We start from the raw sequence: 24,889 nt of genomic DNA, 5'->3' as shown, positions 1-24,889 counted from the left end.
GAACAGGTGGATCCTGGGTCAGTGCAGAGGCTCAGAGTATCCTTAAAGATTCAGCCTCTATCCTTTCAAGTATTGTGTGTTTACTTTTTATTTTTTAATTTTTAATTTTTAAAAAAAATTTTAATTTTTTTAATTTTTAATTTTTTTAATTTTAATTTTTAATTTTTATTTTTTACTCTTTTTAAAAAAATATCTATCTATCTATCTATCTATCTATCTATTTAGAGAGTGCCAACAGGGGGAGGGACAGAGGGAGAGAGAGAGAGAATCTCAAGCAGATTCCATCCCCATGGACCCTGACATGGGGCTTGATCTCACGACCCTGAGCCAAAACCAAGAGTCGGATACTTAACTGATGGAGCTGCCCAGGCACCTCCTGTTTACATTTTGTCTTAAGGTTTGCTGTCTCATGGTCATTTTCAGTGACCAAGACAACTATCAATGGCTCCCAATATCACATCTTCACATTTCCTTGATCTAAGTAGAAAAGAAATGAGCAGGCAGCAAAGGAGCTTCCTTTCTTTAAAAAAAAAAAATTTTATTAAAGGTAAAATATTTTTTAGAAGCTCCTCGGTGCCATCTCCTATGTTTCATTGACCACAGATGGGTCATAAAGTGCAGCACGAGAGTTGCAAAGGCATAGCTGACAAAGGGGAATGTGATAGCCGCTGCAAGCTTAGGGTAACCATTACGTATCACTAGGGGCTGGAAACTCCAGATCCTCTTATGGAGAAAGGAGACAGGGGGTGGTTGCTGGACAGGCAATGGACTGTCTACCACTGTTATATTCCAAGCTTCTCCTCTTGACCAACTTGGTGGTGGGAACCTGCTCTTAAAATAGGAAGACTTCCAAACACGTCCTGGTTTCTGTTTCCCTGAGGCCAACGTTCAGGCACTTCAGAATTTTCCAAAGGACCTTTTATCAGAGAGATCTGGATTTGAATCCTAGCTCTGTCCTTTGCCCTGGTGGGGCCCAGGTGGATCCAGACTCCATCTGGAGTCTCCCTTCTCTTCCTTCATCTGTAAAAGGGGGGATAGCGATCGTGTGGCCTCGTGGGTTACTGTGAAGACTGGAGCTCTGGTAGCACGATTCCTGGCATCTGGTAAACAATACCTATTTTAGAAAGAAGGTCTAGTACTACTGTCGGATGTTCTGACACACAGTCCTTCCTGGGAGAGCGGCCCTACCATACCCACGTATAGCCTGATTTTAGAATAGAGTTGGTTTGGTACCAGTTACAGGGAAAAGTGTTCACCAAATGTGTGTTTATGAGTGTGTTGTAGGGCAATGTTGCACACATCATCTCTCTTACTCTCCATACAGCCCCCCATGTGGAGGTGAAGAATCAGAGGCTTAAGGATGTTTGTGATAGACCTGAAGGTACAGCTATAAATGGCAGGGCCAGAATTACTCCCCCAGGTCTCATGTGCTTTTTGCATTCTACCTTGGCAACAGGAAGCTGACCATGAAGGTCTGTAGCAGATTTCTGATTTGAAAACCACTGAAGATTAATCCAAAGAAAACTCAGGGGCATTATGCTGGTTGTCTTTAATTCCATCAGAATTGGCTTGTGGGACAGTGTTTTCTTCTACATTTTTAGGCTCCAGAGATTGAAGACAAGGATCATATTATAGGAGAGAAGTTTTTTGGTTTTGTTTTTTAAGATTTATTTATTTTAGAGACAGGGAGAGAGTGCAATCAGGAGGAGGGGCAGAGGGGGAGAGAGAGAGAGAGAGTCCTCAAGCAGACTCCCCCCTGAGTGTGAAGCCTGATGTGGGGCTTGGTCCCAGGACCCTGAGAGCATGACCTGAGCCCAAACCAAGAGTCAGATGTCTAACTGTCTGAGACCCAAACGTCTCACAGGAGAGAAGTTTTGCAGAAGGGAGAATATGGAGTATGAAATAAGCAATAGAGGAATGAGTGACATTGGTGAGAAGTGAGTTACCAGCCACTAGAGGTAATCAAGTATCACTGGTCTCCTGTAGAGATGATTCATGCATTGGATCAAGGCAGGGAACAAGGCTGAATGAGCCTGAGGACCTTTTCAGTTCAGAGATGGAAGATTTGGGGACAGATAGTAGCAGAGCCATACCAGCCTCACGGGAAGTTCTGGGGTGAGCAGAATCTGCCCATCTAGCGGGAAGAGTTGCTGATCTTAGACCATCTGGAGTCAAACACAAATTTGATTCCTCTGGCCTCCCATCAGTGCCTCTGTTGGGAGATGCCAGTAAAGTCCTTTGGGTATCCAGGTTTCTCCCTTGGGCATTAGCCGGAGTGGCTTGTTCTAAAGGAAAGCTAGCTGACCACTCTCACTGGTGGATCTCAGTAACGCCACCAGCCTAGAGGCCAAGAGAAACCAATGCTCCTTGTCTTTCTCTCAGCCTTCCATGCAGATTAAGAGCTTATTTTTCAACAGACTTTGACTCGTTTTTAAGCATTATACCCTCAGGATTATTTCTCTTTCTCTCTTTTGTTCTCCCAACTTCCATCCAGCTGATTAAAATTCTAGTTAAATTGAAATACTCTTTCAAATTGGGCTATTCAGAATTAAGCAAAAAGCACCAAATTTACTAGAGCTCTAGCACTTTTGATTAATCTTTAATTACCACTTCACTTTAATTTTCAATGCTACCTTTAAAACACAGAGCTGTGTTCAAACCTCAAACTCATTATCCCATCATTTTGAAAAAGGCAGGAATGTCTGCCAGAGAATAAAAAAAGAATGCTGAGTAGTAGTCTCTTCCTGGAAGTCAGTGTTGTAAAATCTGCATTGACAGACAGTGGTCCTAAAATATATATCTTTTAGTAGACAACTGTTTTCTGAAAGATCTGACAAGAATCAGCTGGGAGAAAGTTATTGTAACACAGGGCAAAATAATATTGTACCGTGTTGACATTAATTTATCTTTGTTATTCACCCTAATGATTTTACGATTTTATTGGTATGCTACATTGCCAAAAGTGTGGCTTATAATTTAATTTCCACTGCCGAGTCCAGAGAAGCTACTGCAGGCACCATAATGATGAAAGAAGCACCATGGTAGTAAGACCATGGAAAAGGATACAAAGATGATTTATGTAACTTTCTTTTCCCATTTGCAGTTCATTAAGTCACTGTCTTCTCGCAGTGACCAAGTGAAAATTAAAGCACTTCAGAGAAGAGCTTGGGGTTCAGCATCATTAAGGGAAGAGAAATGGGCGCCTGATGAACTTGACTGCAGAAATCTATAGAGCACAACTTAATCAGCCTCTACATTGATCTTGGATGCTCAGAGGCAGGTTTAAGACTGAACAAATCTTTTTAATGCATATTCTCTTCCTTTGAAAAGCAGCATATGATGCATGAGAATGATTTAGAGATTATCCCAGACTTCAGTTTCATAAAGTGAAATTCCATGTAGCACTTTCCAGGTATTGGTGGAGAAACAGCGAGAGAATGGATACTGTTCACGGAGCTGCCTCTTTCCTGGGATTCTCTGTCCATGGTCCTAAAAATAATCGTCCGGACAATGGCAATTACTTAGGAGAAAGGGAAATTGCTTGCTGTCCAAATGATCATAATAACTTTGGGCCACCAGTGTTTTACTTCGTTTTTAATGGAGGTTCAGAGGGAATCTGTGTATTTCGGCTGGCGAGGGCTGTGAGAAGGATCCTCTTCTCCAGGAGTACATCATCTCCTATCCTTGAAGGGAGGGGCAGCTGCCACATAAGGCAGATAGCAGAGGCACTAAGGTTTTGGTGCCAGACAAGCTGGGACTTGAGTCCTTGCTTCTCCACTGACTGTGAGTCCTTGAGCAAGTTACTTCACTCAGTTGGGCTCCAGATTCCTCACCTGCTGAAAGGGCTGATGAAATTCCTCTACTATGGTTAGAGAGGGAATTAAAGATGGGAACTGGAGGGAATGGCACCCAACCCATGTCATGCTGAAACAGGTTTTTTTGGGGGGAAATTTACCAGCAGAGGGTCAGCAAGACTGGTCACCCACTCTCTCCTTTGCCGTAGAGAGGCATCTGGGACACGTTGGCTGGGCATGGTGTGAGGCTGTGCTCCACCACCTTGCTACTCTATCCTTTCATAGGCAGAGTGTGTGAGAGTTCTCCAAAGAGTGGCAAGAACAATCTGGTATGTACCCTACTTGCTCAAGGGACTTGCAGATAAATATCTTATAGCTGGACACCAGCTCCTCAGAGGCAGGGATGTTCATTCCTGGGGTAATATTGGCCCCAACATGCGGGAGGTCGAAGTCTCTTTCCCTGGAAGAGATAACAGTCGGCCACTGAGAGTGATGTAGGCTAGAGTCACAGGAGAACCTCTGAGGAGACGGTGGTAATGTCTGAACCCAAGCTGAGGCAGTTGAGAAGAGAGGCCACTTTCCCTTGATGCATATATTTTGCAAGTCAAACTTTACTTTGGGACCCCTTCGACGCATAACTGTGGTCTGCTGACAATAGAGCTATACTACTGGAATATTCTAGAGATCTACAGCTTGCTAGTCTCCACCAGCTTGGGCTTTCTTCCTCCGCTACAATGTGAATCTGGTCCAGGCACTGAAAGCAAACTAGCTATAAGGCAAGATGTAATTACGTTTCTAAGAAAGGTGTTTTTGTTGTCGTCTTTCAATTCCGTAAAATAAACATGCACGTCATTGTACCTTCTAGGCACTAGGGAATGTAGTCGCGGGCTGGGTGTAACACCACCAACAATAACTCCTAACAGTTATTGAGTTTTAGTGCCTGTAGGCAGTGTTCCAAGTACTTTCTGTGTTTTATATAAAGAAAAAAAACCTAACACATAACACTGGCCTTTGAGTTAGGTGGGCAGTCAGCCACTTAACCAACTGAACGGGCCACACTAACACTAAGTGCCACGAGAGAATAATAGACAGAAGGCTCTGGGAGTCCAAAGAAGGCTTATGGGGAGCATCGGTGAAGGAGACATTAGAGCTAGAAGGGCCAGTAAAAACTGGCCAGATAAGAGAGCAATGGGAGGAAGGACACAGCGGAAGGCAGGACGGTGACAGTGATGATGATGAATAAAATCCAAGGAGGAGGAGGGAAAAGAGAAGGAGGAGTAGAAAGGGAAAAGATTAAAGAAGACTGAAGAGACAACAGACTCCCCCCCACCCCACCCCCCACCATCGGTATACCTCTCGGTATAGACTTTCAACACATATTTTTCATTCGTTGACTTGGGAGGGACCAGGAAGTGCAAACATAAAAGGATGACTATGTCTTTGCCGACTTGGCCCAAAAGTGAGTCATCCGTTCTGCAGGCTGAAGGCTGGCTCTCCATCTCTCACCTGCCATGTTTGCTGACCAAGGTAAATAGAGGAGGAATATCCTAACTTCTCCTGGGGTCTTTCTTCCCAGGATCCCATAATCTCTTTGTAAATCCAGTGAGATGCTCTATGTAGAAGCACTTTGAGAAAGGTACCAAGACCCAGCACACAGGCAACCCTGGTTCTCTAAAAAAAGTCAGGTTTTTCCTTTAGAGTCAGAGTACACAGGATGGAGACAGCCATGGCCAAGCAGTCTACAGGCAGAGCACATGGTGCATGGGTAACCCAGCTCTTTTTTTTTTTTTAAGATTTTATTTATTTATTTGACAGAGAGAAATCACAAGTAGGCAGAGAGGCAGGCAGAGAGAGAGAGAGAGAGAGGGAAGCAGGCTCCCTGCTGAGCAGAGAGCCCGATGCAGGACTCGATCCCAGGACCCTGAGATCATGACCTGAGCCGAAGGCAGCGGTTTAACCCACTGAGCCACCCAGGCGCCCCAACCCAGCTCTTCATACTAGCCCGCAGGGCACCCTTTTAGTGCTCTGTCTGCACCCATCCCCACTAGGCAGTAAAACACTCAGAGTGGAGAAAAACACAGAGGCTTAATTTCAATCATTCAGTTGAAGAGTAACATTTGTGGAGAGCCCGTGCCAGGGGCTGTGGACGCCGTGGTCCAGGATCTCCCAGTGTATGAGGAAAATGGACCTGTGAAAAGAATAATTGTGGGGGCACCTGGGTGGCTCAGTGGGTTAAAGCCTCTGCCTTGAGCTCAGGTCATGATCCCAGGGTCCTGGGATGGAGCCCCACATCACATTCTCTGCTCAGCGGGGAGCCTGCTTCCCCCTCTCTCTCTGCCTGCCTCTCTGCCTACTTGTGATCTCTGTATGTCAAATAAATAAATAAAATCTTAAAAAAAAATGATTGTGTGTTACATGTCCCAAAATTTATGAAGGTGGGGTGGTATGGAGAAGGGACATGGCTGGGGGGGTGAGGTTTGACAGGTTTCTTGCTGTGGGTGCAGAAATCCTCCCCAAAGGTGGACACACTTGAGTATGAAAGATGAGAGAAGGAGGAGCTTATTCTACATTTTCATTCTTATGGCATATATTTGGTTCCTACTGCATATGCTTGGATTCTTTCACTTATGCAGGGGGTAAAACCCTCAGCTGAGAGTAAAGGGATAATAAAGGAGGGAAGGAATATGTGAGGAAGAAAACCAAAGAGTGAAATGCTTTGTGAAGCTTTATAATGTCTTAAGAAATGATACCTATACACGGGTTTTCAGATCACACACACACACACACACACACACACACATATATCTTGGAGAAAGAGTCAGTGAAAGGCTCTGTGAAAGGTGCAAGTCTTCTGGACAATTCTTCGAGGAGGAAGCATCAGGAGCAGAAGAGGTTTAGCCGGACTTTGTACAGCCTTTCTTGGCAAGCTGACTTTCCATAAAGATACGTCTCCTCATTCAGCATTATCATATCATCCACTATGAAATTAAGACTCTCTTCTACCAATTATAATGTGGAGCAGGAGATAAGGACCAACATTTTTGAGGGTCCATCCTTTGGCAGAGCTATGTATATAAAATTGCATTTAATTCTCATGATACCCTATAATGTTGGGCATGAAAGACTAGGTCCTTTGACCAATGGCTGCAAGTTGTGACCCGGAGTTTCAGAACACTTTGTCTAAGGGCCTACAGCTGATACAGGTCAGGCCTCTTTTATTCCAAAGCATTTATTTTGTCAACTATGTAATGCTGCCCTGAAAACATTAGCCAATAACTTTATTTTGATAAATAGTTCTTTGTATGTGTACATGACCAAATGTGAAAATGTAAGAAGTTTTTTTGTATTTCAGGTACATGAGGGATTATCATGGTTATTTGTTGAAAACTTTCCATTGTTTACAATTTCTGAATTTTATTTTTGAGTCCTTAGGAGGCTTGATTCTTGGAGTTTCTAACTAGCTAATTATCTCATAGAAGTGAGAACACCTGCTCTTCAAGGGAATATTTTTTTCTCTCCTGGTCAAGGATGAACTTGAATGATGAAAGAATCCATACATTCTGCAACTCAAAAGTCCTTAAAGTAATATTTATCACCACTGATTTAAAAATTGGAGTGCAAGTGTCTTGAAGCATTTTATCTTTACAATGTATAATTAATTACCTTGTTTGAAGCCCTTATGAAGTAGGTGGTATAGGTATTATAATTCTCCTCTTACATTCATTCATTAATTTATTCATTTTACAAATATTTATTAACAGAGTAAAAATATCTAAAGCTACAGAGAGATAGCTGATTGCCTCTGAGTCAACAAAAAAAGCTAATGGCAGGCTGGAATCAGGGCTCTGTGTTTTGAATTTGAGGGCATTTCTCATTAAAGAGTCTTGTATGAGTCTTCATTCTAATCTAGGTCTTTTGGACATATAATCTTGATGCCCTATAGCTGGTTCACTTTATTGCAGGAAAGATCCTAATGGAACCAGTACTTTCTAAATCAACTCCCATTGGCCTCCACACCCCCATGGAATTATGGCTCTTCAAACTGCTGGAGCTTTAGAAATCCTGAGGAATGCATGGGGTGGCTTGTGTGATAACTCAGTTATAGGGGAGGGGACTGTTTAATTGCCACAAGAAGCTGAACACAGTTATTACTTGGAGTGAAAGAGCCTTATTTCTTATTTTCTTTGAAAACTGACAATTATCTTCTGGAATGACTCGATGCAGTACCAAAACTTCCATAGAAATGCAGTGAGACATTCCACAACAGGGCAAGTTTACATAGCAAATATCTCTGCATACATATCCTGTACTTCTCAGAAAGTAGATGGGTGGAAAATACACAGTTGTGTTCAAGGGAGTGTCTGGCACCTTCTATAACCTGCTCCTGCCTATTCCTTCTCCACCTGACCTATCTAAGACTGGACAACTCGTTCCCATCTACCACCATTGAGCCCTTTATAGACTTCTCTGATTAATAGTTATTTTGTTTTTATCTCTTGTTTTATCCCATACTAAATCACAGGCTTCCTAAAGGCAGAGGTCTTGTTTTATTAACATTTGTAGCCTTGATGCCTAACACAGTGCCTGACACAAAGCAGTCATTGAAAAATGGTTGTGGGACAATAGCATGAAATTGGGGAGGCATAGTCCTTGGTTAATTACACATTCACTGTTAAGTGAAAGAAGAAACAAGCAACAGGTTTTGAATATTTCCAGCACTTTCTCACCATGCACAGAACACTACGCCTAAAACCATCCTACTGTATAGAAAAGATAAGTGAACATGTAAATGATGTAAGAAATATCATTGATTTGTTCATTGGATATTAGATGAATCCATACTATTGCACAGGCACTAGCTGCTGACTCAGTACACAAAGGAATGGCAGAGACTCTGGAGGGGCCTTAAAGCTTGGAAGGAAGGGGCCAGGCTATAATCAAGTAATAAAAATAAAGTAAATCAATGGCCTAATGAAAGGGAAGACTGAGAGAGAAAATTGGAAAATGTCAAAAAAGATACAAACATAGCTTTGGCACAGGAATTCACACAAAGACCAGTTCTAGGAGTTAGCATCCTGACCAATGATCAATGGGGTCACTAACACTGTCAGAGTGTATGGTAGGATCAAAAGGCTATTCTAACTTACTCCTTCCACTAGTCCTAGAAAGTAAGCATTGGTCTAGAGACAGAAACTCGGGATCAAGGAGATAAAGCAAACAGAGGGTATGGGCCAAGAATACCAGCTTTGGCATCTGCAGAACTGGGTTTGAATGATGGGTCCATAACTTAACTGTGTGACCTTGGACAAATCACATCAGGCCTCGGGAGTTTCACCACCAAGAAGGGCAAATGACAGCACCCACCTCACTGGTGAGGCAGGTAAGTTACTTATTAGCACACTGCCTGCTGTAGAACCCACTAAGTGCTGACTACTTCTTTAGTCCAAGACCACACAGCTAGCAAGGCCAAGGGAGGGCTTCATATATAGTCCTTCTTAATTCCAAAGCTTATGCTCTTTTATTACCTGATCCTTTTCTAGGAAGAGTAGATGATTTGACATACATTCATTAGATGAACCAAAAGGCAGGATGCAGTTTCAAATATATTGGGTCTGAGTTTTCTGTGGATCATACAAGCACAGGAAGGTACAAATGGAAAAAAACCTGGTGAAGGCATCATCCGCAGGAAGTAACTACTTACGGGAGATGGCCGGGAGCCTGGAGGCAAAACATCAGGACCACAGTCAAAAATGTGTGGTCTGTTATCAAGATGCCTTGAACAAAACAGACCAACATGTTTTGAAACCAAAGCAGCAATAGAGGCAGACCTTGGAAAGAACAGACTCACAGTTTATCAGTGAAGAAACAGAAAGCAAAACAGAGCTGAGTCTACTTCATGGTGCCCATGGGGTTGTTCAGAAGTAAATTAACATCCTACAGAGTGATGTGACAGTGGTAGAGACGGACAGTGAAGGCCTTCGTTCCCATCAGCCAGATGGTTAGGATCCTGCTTCCTTGGACATGACCAGACTCTTACATGACACAGGGCCCCTTTGCTTACCCCTAGGTAGGTCGTGCTCTTTGGGTTCCTTCCCCTCCTTTGCCTGTAGCAGCCAAGGTCAGGACTTTGCCCTCCCACCCCCATATTAGGTCTTCAGTCCACGTACCATTTATATTTGCCATCCTATATGACTTTGGTGTGTATATACTGAGAATTGGATTTTATAGTCACCTTTCTGGTTTCATGGCCTTGGTACAGTATCCGTGCTGCTGTTATTATCTCTAACTCTGGCAGCATATCCTCCAATAAGCCAATGTGCACAAGATTGCAACATTTGCTGGTAAACATTTAATGCGATACTATGTCCATAGTACCCCGCTTCTCTTTCTAGTACAGATCTGGCCCTTCTGCAAGGCAGCTCCCAATAGAAGTGTGAGAAGACAAACTTAAAAAGAAGCCCCAGTTAAAAGGATAGGGATGCCTGGGAGATTGGATGAGGGAGTGGCTCGTTCCCCTCTGAAGAGTGGGCACCTTGACCGGTTTTCAAAATCGCCACGTAAACTCTGGGGGAAGCTCCATCCAAGCAAAAAACACAGCATGGGTTGATTTATTATTTGGCTCCTATGTCTAAATACGTTGGCAGCAAGGCCAAAAACTTGGACTTGACTGGTTTAAACGTAAGGAGATTTATTATCTTACCGAGTAAGCTGTCCTTAGGTAGGGAAGGCTCTGGGCAAGGTACATCAGGGCTCAGAGCCCACTTCACCATGGTCCCGACTTCCTCTGTGAGTTTTGCTTCATCAGCAGTTCCAGGCATATCAATGACTAGGGACTATCTCCTCCTTGTGCCTCTTTCTAGCGGCAAGGGAATGTTTCCCATTAAGGTACCAACAGTGCCATCTCACCTTACGGACCTGAATGGAGTCATGTGCCTGCCTCGAAGCCAGTCACTTTGAAGGGGTCTGAAATGGCCATAGTGGTGTTAGGTCATTTGGGATTTGTCCCCTGAGTGCTCACATTTGCAGCCACCTGGACAAAATCAGTACTCCGTAACGAAGAGGAAGACAAGAGCATATTTGAAGTAGGCGGCTGACAGGGTCTGGTCGGTAGCCACTCTCTGCGTATGAAACTTTTTACTTTAAAGGAGAAAGAATAAAAATACAAACAAAGAGTGCTCTGAGAAGAGGACCAGACTCAGGAAGGTAGATTGATTCGGGGCGAGGTACTCGGATTCCAAATGGCACGATGTTCTTACAGACAAAATCTAGAATTTAAAGAGCTGGTTGTCCATGAGCATCAGGTGCTCAAATATCACCATTGTCTTCTGTGTACCCGGTAGACGCTGCTGTGACTGAGCACTGCCATGCCAGCTGACTGTGCTCACCTGAGTTGGGGTAGGGTGTTAGAGTTGACAGTTACTGTGTGCAGTTTGTGTCAAAGTTTCAAGGATTTGGCAGCTACTGGATGTATTTGTTGGAAACATTACTCTAAAAAAGATATGGCATCACTAGTATGACACTCTCTTCTCACATATACACTCACACAGAAAAAAAAAATAGTATCTGCATATATAAGTAATCACTTATTTTTCATGTATATTAAACCATTCTTGCTTTTAGTAAAAGTCACATTGATAAATCAATAAGTAATTAAAATTTAAGCATTCAGTCTGAGAAGAAAAACGGACTATGGAGCCATATAACCCAACTCCCTATCCTCAGCTGGCTTTCAGGTTTTACAAACAAGCCCATGAGAGACAAGCAAAAATTCATCTCTGTTGCCGATAAATGAGCAGAGTGGGGGGCTGCAAATGGGTTGTTTCCACAGGCTGAGCAAGAGGAATGCTTACACACAGCCCGGTTAAGTAACCTGCAGATGATAAGTACTGTGGCCGTACCCACTGGTGGAAATCTACCATGTATGCACTGAACTGGGGGTTGATGGAGATGTGAGATGTCCAGCCAGATTCACTTACAGATAAGCTAAAGTGATGGGGTGAAAACAGCTGCAGAGAAAATGAACCACAGAGACATCTGCAGCTGAGGAAGTCTGTTTCTTGAAGCTAGTGGCAAAGTTATGGGCATCTAGCACATTCCAGATGGGTAGATGGAGGCAAGGGGTACATGAAGAAGGTGACCATGAGAAGGAGGCATTGTGTTAAGGAGAAAGGGACAGCTCTGTTGGCCGGGCCCTTAATATTTGCTTCAGAAAAGTTCTCTAATTGACATCTCTCCAACCACCCAGCTTCTGAATAAACCACTGCATTTGTAAGACAAGACAGACTCATTTGTTTTTGTCACTCTAATTGCTTTGAACACTGGTTCACGACTTCCTCTGGAAAAGACTTTTAAAGGACCAATTCCAGATCTCTGCAACAGGGAAGGTTAAACTGGAATCATTGAATGCTAGATGAGTTTTCTCCCACACAAAGGTTCTCTTGAAGCTCAGGCATTATACCTGGTTCTCTGAAATGACATGGGCCCATCTTCAGAAAAGAAATTCCTCATAAGGGGCGCCTGGGTGGCTCAGTGGGTTAAAGCCTCTGCCTTTGGCTCAGATCATGATCCCAGGGTCCTGGGATCGAGCCCCACGTCGGGCTCTCTGCTCAGCGGGGAGCCTGCTTCCTCCTCTCTCTCTACCTGCCTCTCTGCCTGCTTGTGATCTCTGTCTGTCAAATAAATAAATAAAATCTTTCTAAAAAAAAAACAAAAAAAGAAGAGGAAAAAAAAAGAAAAAAGAAATTCCTCATAAAATTCAGTCCATTTCCATTTCCATTTCCACATTATCCTTTCCTACACAAATATACCAAAGCAACTCTACCTAAAGTTATTTATTTTTTTAGTATTGCTTTAGAGAAGATGGAAAGATCTTAATGATACCTTTAGTGGGATGGAGCCAGAGCTGTGAAAAGAAGAAAAAAAGTCAGAGAGTCTTTATTATCTCAGTTTTCATGATCAAAGTCTCCTCAGTTGCAAGATTTCGGAGAGAAGTAAATTCACAATCGCATGAACATATTCATTACTGAACTGACCACTTATAAAATCAGTCCCCATTCAAAATCAGTCCCCACTTAATGCCAGAGCCTTAGCCAACATCATGACAAATCTCTCATTGGCTCTCATAAAACACAGTCTCGTAAATATACTTTGGGAATGGTTTTATACATTAAAAGAAATTTTCCAAGAAATGGAAGATGTCCTGAAGTTAAAAGAGATGCTGTTGAGGAACAGCTGGAGTCACATGCAGAATTATTGATGAAGATGTGGCAGAAACACAAGTGGGCATTATTTAAAGAAGAAAGAAAATCCTCAAGGATAATGACAGCTTAGGCACTACAGACAGAATGTTGCGAACCCAAAGGGATTACAGAATATGGGGAAAATCCTTGAATTTTGCAAAAAATGACCTTTCTGATTATGCTAAGATAGGCTCTATTGTGACATCATATGATTTCGTTGGAAAAATTAATCCAAAGGGGGAAGCAAAACAAGACAATTCATTCTTTTCAGAATAAGTGCTTATAGTTCTAACTTGATTTCCCCCTAAATTTAAGTAAAGTACATGTATTTTCATAATTTCTCATGATAAAATCCAAGTGAAAACATTTTTCATTCAATTTTTATAAATTCTGGTCTCCATTTTAAGAGAATTCACTTTAAATGGCCATTTCCAGGTATCCATTATGTTAAATAAAATGGAACTTCCATAAACATTCTCTTGTCACTGGGCTACGTGACCTCAGATGAGACTAGAAAAGTCTAGTATTAAGGATTTCTGGTATGGAAGCACAGTTTCTGTCACCACTGTGATGGTTTCAAAATATGTCCACAAATCTTTGGATACTTGTCTCTTTAAAAGGCAGTTCTAATTTCTCTTTCTTGGGTGTGGGTTGGATTGAATGATGCCCTCCTGATGAAAAGAATAACAGAAGTGATGCTAAGGGTACTGGGTCGAACGTGCCCCCTTCTCTCCTCAAAAAATGAAAATTCATGTCCACACAGAACCCCTACTTGGAAATAGGGTCTTTGTAAGACGTAATTAGTTAAAATGTGGTCGTAGTGGATGAGGGTGGGCCCTTAATCAAATGAGTGGTGTTTTTCTTTTCTTTTTTTTTTTTTTTAAGATTTTATTTATTTATTTGATATACAGAGATCACAAATAGGCAGAGAGGCAGGCAGAGGGAAAGAGGAGGAAGCAGGATCCCTGCTGAGCAGAGAGCCCAATGCGAGGCTTGATCCCAGGACCCTGGGATCATGACCTGCGCCAAAGACAGAGGATTTAACCCACTGAGCCACCCAGGTGCCCTGAGTGGTGCTTTTCTGAGAGAGCAGACACACAAGGGGAGGGCGATCACATGAAGATGGAAGTAGAAACTGGAATGGTACAACCATAAGCCAAAGAACAACCAGGGTTGCTGGCGATCACCAGAAGCTAGGAAGATGCAAGGAAAGATTTCTCCCCTCAGGTCTTCAGAGAGACCATGATCTTCCTAACACCGTGATTTTGGATGTTTCACTTCTAGAAGCATATGAAAGAATACATTTCTATAGTGTTAAAGCCATTCAGTTTGGGGTACTTCTTTATGGGAATCTTTGGAGATGAATGCAGGGATAACTTCAGATTTTAACACTGTAGCTTCTTCTGTACTCTCTTTTGGGCCTCTCACTCTAGGGGAAGTTAGACTCTTTGTCATGCAGATACTCAGGCAGCCTCTAAAGAGGCCCCCTCAGTGAGGAACGGAGGCTTCCCGCCAACGGCCATCTTGAAAGAGGACCTTCCGGTCCAGGTCAAGCTTCTGCCAACATTGCGGTAGCTCCCACCTGAGAAACCCAGAGCCCGGCCTCCAACTAAGCTGCTTGCAAATTTCTGACCCACAGAAACAGTGTGATAATAAATATTCATTGTTTTAAGCCACTGAGTCTTGACATGATTTTTTATGCAGCAACAAACAACTAATACCTTTGTTCCCTTAGATCTAATTTCCCTACCTCCAAAGTTCCTGAAGATCTGGCTACAAATAAAACACATTTAGAATTAACCAGAGATTTCTTCTCCCAAGGCTATTACAATTTTCCATAACTTTATTTCCACTGCCTATCCACCTCCTATTTCTGACAGATTAAAAAACAGCCTTCTTCTCACACAGTGCTCGCTCATTCTCTCTCACAGAGCTCTACCATCTCTCAGATGTAAAGATTTAAAATAAAGGGTGGTTGCCACTTTTCTACATGAGTTATTAGTTTTATCACCTCAGATATTTCAAAAGAACCTGAAGCTTCTCCTATTCCCTTGGGAAATGCTCTTGGAGGCAGATTCCAACACTGGCCTTCTACTTAGTAAGCTTCAGAGGATGTTCAGGGGGTGCATTCTTGTGAAAAATGGCTGCTCTCTGGTTTCCCTGATTCCTCAGAAAGCTCACTGAGGGTGGCTCAGCTGCTCTGGTGGCTTTACTCGTGATTATAATAAAGGAGGGAGGGGTGTCCCCGAGAAAAAAACTCTCCCAAGGATGTGACAAAGTTCCACAGAGTTGGGTATTGGTCACTTGCCTGATTTAACAGATTTCTTTTTGAATGAGAGATAGAGAGAGTGCATGAGAGTGAGCGGAGGGGGGAGGAAGAGAGGGAGAGAGAGAATCTCAAGCAGACTCCATGCCCAGTATGGAGCCTGACGTATGGCTCGATCCTGCGATCAGGACCTGAGCCCAAATCAACAGTTGAACACTTAACTGACAGACACTCAGGTGCCTCTGATTTAACAAAGTTATCTAGTACCCGATAAGCACCGGGCACCGAATGTTAGGTCCTTGACAGACAAGGAAGAATAAGATAAGGATGCGGGGCACCTGGGTGGCTCAGTGGGTTAAAAGCCTCTGCCTTCGGCTCTGGTCATGATTCCAGGGTTCTGGGATCAAGCCCTACATCGGGCTCTCTGCTCAGCGGGGAGCCTGCTTCTTCCTGCTTCTCTGCCTGCCTCTCTGCCTACTTGTGATCTCTGTCAAATAAATAAGTATAATCTTTAAAAAAAAAGATAAGGATGCACCACTGTCATCAGACAAACCCACAGAAAGATCACTACAGGATATATAGTAAGGACAGAAGGGAAATACATACAAAGTTCAACAGGAACCAAGAGGAGATGAGGTGAGCCTGCAGAATATTTTTTATTTTAGAATCTATTTGCCTGCAGGTTAGCTGATGGAGTCTATCTGGAAATTGCCTTCAAGGTGATAACTGCACCCATCTGATGTTGAACAAGGAGAGGGCAGGGGGAGGAGGAAGAGGAGGAAGAGGGGAGGAGGAACAAATCCATTTACACTGCAGGCTCCGCACTATAGGCTCCTGCCCCCAGGGACAAATGATCACGAGAAAGGTCACCTGTGGGTTGGAATCCTCTGCTGGACTGTCTCTGGGCAGAAACGCCAGCTCATGGTCTATACCACGTACTACACAATATTCTAAGGGCTTTACAAACATCAGCTCATCCAATCCTCCCAACAACCTGAAGAGGATGGTATTACTAGGATTTCTATTCTACAAAGAAAGAAACCGAGGCAAGTAGGAGGCAGAGCGGGATTCAAACCTAGGCACTAGGTCTTCAACAGAGCCCGCCTGTGCTAATTTCTCAGCTGTCCTGAATGCCAGCAGAAAGGAGGTTTATTCTTTAGGATGGCTGATTAGGAATTTTGATAAAGGATGGCACAAGGCAGAACTTTAAGCCTTTTAAGCAAATCATCCTGGTTCTACTCGAGTGATCTTGCTATTACAACCTAAGGCTGATTCGTGTCTGCTTGGGAGAGAGGTTTAAAAAAGTCCGTGAGGGGGGAGGCAGACTCAGCTGTTTCGTGTTTTGTGACCATTTCCTAAAAATGGTCAGGATGCCCATGGCTGATTCAGATCAACATATCACTATGTCTACTTTAAACCTAAATACATTTGAACATGGTATCTTGGGTGCAATTAATTAGGTGTGCTCAAAATTATCTGGTGGGGTGGGCGGATCCCATGGCTGTGGAACAGCGTGGACACTTTAGTCTTATGTCATGAACCTGGAGCCATTCTATGAGGCTCTGCAAGCCAGCGAGGGAATCTCAGCAGCTCATCATGATTTTACTTTAAATGGAAGCTGCGAAAGAGAAGAGCTTCTGAGTCTCAAGTCAGCTGTACTGCATCAGCCCTTCTCTCCCTAATCTGTGGCTCCAAATAATTCTGTAAGCAGATAAAATTCTTAACCCATCCAAGAATAATATAATCAGACAACTAATACCGCAATCTTTCTCTCTTGGGGAAGCCTCTCCAGGGGGCAAATGAAGCGGAGTCTTCCTAAGAATTCTCTGCCTTTCTGTTGGTTTTAAGTTTTATCTTCCTTGCGGGAATCACATCCACTTTCACTGAGCTGAGGGTGGTGAATGGACTCTGGGATATTGGGAGATAACAGAACGTCCTAATCTTTTCACGTCTCTCACTGCAGTGCACCCTTCTGTCAACAGCCCCCCCCCCAAATGTTTTTCAATATCATGGTCACGTGGGATCGGATGATGATGTAATACTGTATTTTTAGCCCTGTTTATCCCAGCCCGAGACACACCCAACTTCCCACCGATAACGCCATCCGATTGCTGTCATCTTGGTGGTAGCAGGAACCTGGCTATCAGATCATGCTATTTCCTATAATGGCTGGAATCTTGGGATACAATGAATGACGGTATTTGTGACGCACACTGGCCTAATAAAGGTACGAGGTTGCTTCCGGCCGGAGGCAGCCAGGGTAGGGGCTCCTGTAGCTCCAGGTTCTGGCCAGCACCTATTGGGGACTGAGAGACTCAATATCCCAGAGACTCAATATCCCAGACATGCCTGGGATTCATTTGTGACACTCCAGGAGGGCCTCTCTGCCTCCTCCGGTCTCAGACACTCTGGAAAACAGAAATCATAATGGCACTTTCCTGATAAGAGCCCTTTGCAGGCCTTCTGTGAGTTTACGTACCTACAGCCCATTCCCGCAATATGGTATCAAAGGATTTTCGTTACTGCCCTTGGCTTTACAGGGCCAGGGCCAAGGCCAGGGGAGGCGAGTGAGGCATTCACCTTTGATGCAAAATGTACAGGGTTTCAGAATCTCAGTGACCAGGATAAATATTTCCATGCAATATTAAAAAAAATAAATAAAAAACAAAAAATTTTAGGTGAGCCTGGGTGGCTCAGTCAGTTAACCGTCTGCCTTTGACTCAGGTCATGATCCTGGGGTTCTGGAATGGAGCCCCATGTCAGCTCTCTGCCCAGCGGGAAGCCTGCTTCTCCCTCTCCCTCTCCGTCTGCCTGCCGCTCTGCCTGCTTGTGCTCTCACTCACACTCTCTCTGTCAAATAAATAAATAAAAGTCTTTAAAGAAAATCAAAATTTTAAGTAACGGCAGGATCTGTCTCTTCACTGGATGACACACTTCATTCATTACTTGACCCTCATCCCTGCCCTGCTGGATCCCATGTTGATTTGTTTATACATTGCATTAATATATTCTATATCTCAATTACGAGGTTTTCTGGTGTCCCTTGACACTCTGTGCCCGAGGCTAGTGCCTCTTGTCCTGCACCCTAGTCCTGACTCTGGGTACATTTCAGGTGCTGGACTCCCTTTCATTCACGCCCTCATTCAGCAAGCCTCTGTTCTCTGCCGGGTGCTGTGTTGGGCACGGGGGGATACAGAGGGGCGGGACCTAGTGCTGGCCTGTGGGAAACACTGATATGCAAACAGATATGTGCTGTATGCCCATTAGGAGTGGTACAGACAGATTCTGTCATTGATTCATTCCACTCTGTTCAGTGGATGCCTCCCTTGTGTGTGCCAGGCACTCAGTACAAACTGGGTACAACACAAACAGTTCCCTCTGCATGGGTTGATAGTTCCTTGTAAAACACACATTCCCAGAGGCCTACCAGGAGGCAGTGAGCACTCTTCCTGAAATTCAAAAATTGCTGGGGCTATTTCAGATGCCTCATGCCCCCGCAACGGTGCCTACTACATTAGACATGCTCAATAAGGAAATGTTTGTGAAACTGAAGGCTCAAACTAACGGATTCCTGTAAGTAAGATGGAGACGATAAGTGACAGTCTGCCCACTTGGAATCCCTCCGTTTGCTCTGGATGCTGCCAGGCTTGGTGCACTGGGAACAATCGGACTTAGCAGTCGATGGATCTGAACTTGGAACTTGGCCCCACCACTTATTAGCAGCGTGACCTTGGTCCATTTGCTTAATCCTTCTGAAACTGTCTCCTCCAGTAAGGTTAATCCCACCAAACTTGCAGGTCTTTAATGAGACGATGGATCTGCAAAGTATTTCGTAAAGTCTGGCTCACAGGACAGACTCCGTAGATTTGCTTTTCTTTCCGTTCCGCTTTGTTCCAGAACCTGATGGAAGTGCAGGTCGGAGAGTCTGAGACAGCCCCAGGCAAAGAAAACCATTTGGGAAGGGGGCAATGAGATTTCACCATGGCTGTCATGCCAAGGGCTCTGACCACGCAAAGAATAGGACCAGTCTGTTTCTTCACATCAATACCCCATCAGCAAGCTGGACGCGGGGTCTGAATAATTCAAGCCCATTTCCACAAGACGGTCACAAATGGATTGGCTTCTCCAGGAAAGATGCCAAACCAGGGTCTGAAGAAATGTGGACCCAAAGAAATGTTTCGAGGGCTAAAGAGACCCACATGCCAAGAGTGGGAGAGTCCCTACTGTTGCTGTAGAGACGCAAATTGGGGCTGTGTCAGGAAAACACAACTTAAGCCATAAAATGTCACTTCGCATACAATTTAAGAGAGATCTATGAGAAATAAACTTTAGAAAAGTGCTCCCATATATCAATGTATTACAGGTGCCTGGCAAAACATTTCTATAAAAATATGCAGTATGGCATACATATAAATCTGTCCCAAGTTTTATGGTTCCATATACAGAGTCATAATGTATATAAAGTTGAGGAACATGGGGAACCAGTTCATTGCTTTAACCCAGGCTGGTCACATGGACTTGGAATGGTCCATTAAATTTATACAGCATCAAACAAGTACAATCATCATCTTGGAAGGTTCCAAGCAGCAAAGGCGGGGGTAGTCATATTTATGTTATGGAGAGGCAGGTGGGTGGGGAACAGATGGACATGTCTTGAGCACCTGCGACAGGCCAGGTCCCTGCTAAGCACCTTCCCTGTATTATCTCACTTCAGCCTCTACACAATCCTTTGAGGCAGGTACTACTGTTCCCATTTCGCAGATGGGAACACTGACACCCAGAGAGGTTGTGTTATGTAATCAAGGACACAGAGGCAGAAGATCCTGCACTAGAATGGGAGCCCTATGCAAGCAAGGCGATTGTACACCACTGTTCGCTCAGCTCTTACAACAATGCCAGACATTTAACGTCTCAACGTTTGTTGAGAACGAGTGAGGGAAGATGGCAAACCCAGGTTAAGTTAACTCTCTGTCTGGTGTTCTTCGCCTGTGCAATGAGGAAAGGAATATGGCAGCTCATCTGCACAGAAGAGAGGGTTCACGGGGCACGATGAGAGCTGGAGCCTCTGACAGGCAGGTTATGGAGACCTTGGGAAATCCCACAGTTTAAGGAGAAAGCTGCCTCTCTGCCCCAATGCCTGTCCCAGCCACATCTCTAGACTTGGCTGAGCCCAATGCACCCTCCTGCTGAACTTTGAGTACCCCTGAGGGCCAGAGTGGAGGCAGCATGGAATCCAGAAAGAGCCTGATCCTTAGGGGCAGCAGCCCCAGTTCCAAGTCTTAGCATTGCCACTTAGTAGAGATATGACCCTGGAGATGTCACCCAAGCCTTCTAATCCTCTAGCTCCTTGTCTCTGAAAATATTATATTACCCCTCTCTTATTATCTTCTGGGCTGGACACAGCCACGCAGGTCGTGTACTGAACAATCCACGTCCTGGAGCCTACAGTGGGAGTGGTGGCCCCTGCAGGTGTGCAACACAGCAGCCCTGCTCCCAGAGGGGACGCAGGAGAAAGGAGCCAGACACACCTGAGTGCAAATCAGCTCTGTCACTTTCAGGTACACGGCCTTGCCTCAGGTGCCTTCACCTGTAAATGGGAATAAAAGAAATAGATGCCTCCTAGAGTTGTTTGATACATGGAATGCACTTAGAAGGCATGTAGTAAGTGCTCAGAAACATTTTGCTGTTATTATTTTATGTTATTTTGCTCTTTTCAAATTCTGTGTTAAACCAACCTGTTTTGGGTCAGTTTGCTTCAATAGACTGGAAGCTTCTAGAAGGCAAGGATTGTGACCATGTATCCAAATATCACTATTCTCCTGGTGCTGTGCACATACCGGACCCCTGATCAATATTTGTGGAACTCAACTGAACCAGCCGTTGGCAAAGTTCTGAGTTGTGGGGCCTCGTCCCATCAAGGATTGTCTTCCTCTGTGTCACACTTGAAACTTGAGCCAAATACTTCCCAATTTATCATAAAGGGTTAGATTTGACTAAACTTCAGATTTCGGTAAACTTTCCTTTCTTACCCTCAGTCCCAATTCAAATTCTTCTACATTGAGCGGAATGAATGGAGAGCTTTCTTTCTGGCTGTCAGCCAGAAACCCACACATAAGAAGGCCTCCCAGCTAACCAAAAGGAATTTTTTCTCAGCTCCTCTTCTTGGGGTCCTACAATTAAGCAGAAGAAATAATGGGCTACACCATCTACCTGGGGCCCAGCATAATGCAGACTCTATATCCTCCAGGGCCAGAGTGAGAATCAGGGTCATGTGGCACCCTACGAACCATGTCCATGTTTGCGGGACAGTTTGGGGACCCTGGTCCATGACCGTAGTCCAGCTCTATTCAAGCAGATTTCAACTTCACTGAATTAGAAGGGGAGGGTGTTGGGTTTGTCCATGGTCTCTACACTATGGTGGTGAGTGGAGGTGACCAATGGTCAAAGAAATTTCAGACCAAAAAAGCCCCTATTGCTTTTCTGAATTATTTAGGATTCATATATTTACTCTTAGGAGTAAATAGATGAAGGAGTAATTACTCTAAGGAGTAAATATATGACAATTATAATACTTTTATAGTACTGAGCACTTGCTTATATATTATTTAATTTAGTCATCATGGAAATTAAGGCAAGGATAATGAGCCTCCAGGTCACAGACTCAGAGAGGTTAAGTAACTTGCCTGGAGTCACACAGTTGAAATTCAAATCTAGGTCAAATATAAATACTGTGAGCAGGGTTAAGGCACCGGGGCTCTGAAATCAGATGAATCTAGAAGTAAATTCTAGATCCGTTTCTCAATAGCAGTGTTGTGTTAGGGTACCTAGTAAACCTTTCTGAGTCTCAGTTCCACTGCGTGTAAAATGAGTAATAGCTGTATTCATCCTACAGAGGTGTCCTGAAGGTCAAGTGAGATAAGGCATCTGACTCACTTAGCACCAGAGTTCCTCAAGTTTAGTTATTTATCACTTCATTTCAAATGTACTATTCCTACACTGTGCCATGGACATAATTCAGACGTTCTCCATTCCCCTCCTTCTTAAGAGATCAATGGCTTTCCGGGTTTTTAATTCAGAATTCCTAACCTTCCTCACCTGTTTTATTTAAATGAGAAAGTATCCTATTTAGATAGAGGGGGATTTAATCGTATGTCCTTGAGAAAATTGAAAGGGGTAAGCTTGAGTCTTCTTTACTGTTAGACATTAGCCTAGAATGCTAATATATTAGTTGTTTAATAAAAAAGAGAATATTAAATGGTCCCGATGATATTTAAGTGTCTAATAAAACCCAGAGAAATGGCTAGAGAGTAGGTGACAAAATTCTGCTGCAGTCTAATGATGTTACAAGCTATGGTGTTACCACCCGGACAAGGGACTCCCTGGGCTGCTCTGTGGGAGGCTGGAGAAGGGTCAGCTGGGGTATGGCTGGCAGCCCACTCTTGTCCCTGCTCTGGTCAGCACGCCAAGAGCCAGAGTGCTGCCCCCTGAACTGACCCCCACTGATTCCTTTAAGTGTATGGGGCCTGTCCACACTGGATCACCCTGTGATCACTGGATCACAGAAGCCTGTGGCCCTGACTCTGCTAAGCCCAGGTCACCTCCTGGTGCATTCACTTTAACCTGAGCTGCACGCCACACTCCATCCCTAGGTTTTGGCATCACTTCCGGCTCCCCAGCTTTGGTGACTTGCTATGCAAATGTGTTTTCTGACTCAGTCTCTGCACCTGCCCTCAGGCATGGTTGACAGGCACCTGCTCCCCCACAAGATTCCAAGGGAATGCTCAACTGGTCAGCCTGCTCACTAGGGATCTTCCTTCATGGTCCCTCCCAAGGAGGGTATGCTGGCCAACCTCATTCCTTCCAGAATGAGGAACTGAGGCCAGGGAAAGGAGCTGAGGGTACAGCGTAGCAGCAGCTTCACCCCTGCCCGGCACTGCTAATTTTCAGTGAGGTCAGGCTGCCTCTGGTCACCCAGGAGACACAGGGTTAGGACTAGGCAGTGGGCAGCCATTCAACTTGTGGCTAATGTTCTTGGGGAGGGGAGAGTGAGATGTGTTTCCATGCAGTTTGTAAATGGACAGCAGGCAATAAACCTCTTGGGTTTACGAGCATCAGTGTGGGGAGCTTCTAGGGGCTAGTCTGGTGGGGAGCTCCCCTTTGGCTGGGGAATATGGATGAATGGAGGGGCTGGCTTACAAGTCACTTCTTGGTGACAAGAACATCTGAGGAAGGCAAGCTCTGCGGAGGGCACCTTCCCAGGACTACAGAGGGGGTCCCGGCAGGCAGAATCTGCAGCCCCCTCCTGCTCTCTTGGAAGATGTGATATGGTCCAGGGCACCCCAGAAGCTTCTGAGCACATGGCTTATGACCTGGGAGGAGGAGCTGAAGGTTATTTCTAGGCTGAAGATGATGCCCACAGGGGATTCAGCAAAACCGAGAATGACGTGCTCACATTTACTGAACTCTCGGGGTATGCTGGGTCAGTTCCTGGGGCTTTACACACTTCACCCTCACACCACCTATGGGAAGGTGCTATTTTTCATCCCCACTTTACAGATGAGGAAACTGAGGCATAGAAAGATCAAGTAACTCGCCCAAGGTGAGTAGAGAATCTGTTTTCTTATGTGTCCCATTTTGCTGCCCACTTGGCTGGGGGGCAGGGGCAGGAGGCGGACAGCAACCACCAACAGGAGGAGAGGCAGAGGGAACATTCGCTCCAGATTAAATCCGCCCTGGATATGTCTCTGGCTCCACAGCCCACTGCTTTGTGACTTTGCAAAAATTGCTTTACCTTAGTTTCGTCTTCTGTGAAATGGGGGACAACGCCAGCCCGAAGAGCTGGTATGAGATGGGAATAAGATAACTGGTGTAAACCACCAAGCCCACAGCGCCCGACACACAGGGGCCATCTGTATAGGCTGGCTCTTATTACTAAGTGGGAAATCACTTTGGGAAATTCAAACTATCATAGGCATTTTAGCTCTGCAATGGCAACACTGCAATATGTACCATCATTTAAGCAAAGAAAAAGTGCTGACAATTAAACTATCACACACCATTAAGGGGAGGACACACCTCAATTTCCGTGATGCAAAGATGCTAAATATAGTGTAATAAACCTATGGACAAACGACCTACAAAGAATGTAGGGACGTCTCCCCTCCCCCAGCAAGGCAGGGAAGCAACGCCAAGAAACAGAGACGGAGCTCTGGTCTTAGTGAAATGCCAATAGAGTATTACCCCCACCTTAAAAGACCACCAGAGACGTGAGTCAAAGCCAATCAGCAAGGGTCGTTTATTGCAGGTTCGAACCTGGACCTCTGCACCGCTTGTTGCTGATAACGCCGAGAGGTCCGGAGCTGGGTTGGTGCAGGATTTTTATAGACAGATACAAACAAGTTTCGGGTGGGGCTGAGCTGATTGATAGTTTGAACAGGCATACTTGGTGTCAGTGGATTGGGTCAGGGGACCCGCGTGCGAAAGCAGACAAAGCAATCTTACAGAAGCAGAACTGGCCGGTTAGCCCACGCATGCGAAAAAAGCACTATCAGGATATTGAAGGCCTGGTTACTATCAAGTAAAGACAATTG

General features: G+C 44.5%; 1 protein-coding gene across 1 annotated transcript in view; it reads right to left on the bottom strand.

Moving 5' to 3' along the window:
• CA10 (carbonic anhydrase 10) overlaps window positions 1-24,889 on the bottom strand; it is a 498,325-nt gene that overhangs the window by 184,705 nt on the left and 288,731 nt on the right. The window lies entirely within an intron of this gene.

Source organism: Mustela nivalis (genome assembly GCF_964662115.1).
Source record: "Mustela nivalis genome assembly, chromosome: 17".
Classification (NCBI taxonomy): Eukaryota; Metazoa; Chordata; class Mammalia; order Carnivora; family Mustelidae; genus Mustela; species Mustela nivalis.
The sequence above is the reverse complement of the archived record's forward strand: the minus strand, read 5'-3'. Positions and strand labels throughout refer to the sequence as shown.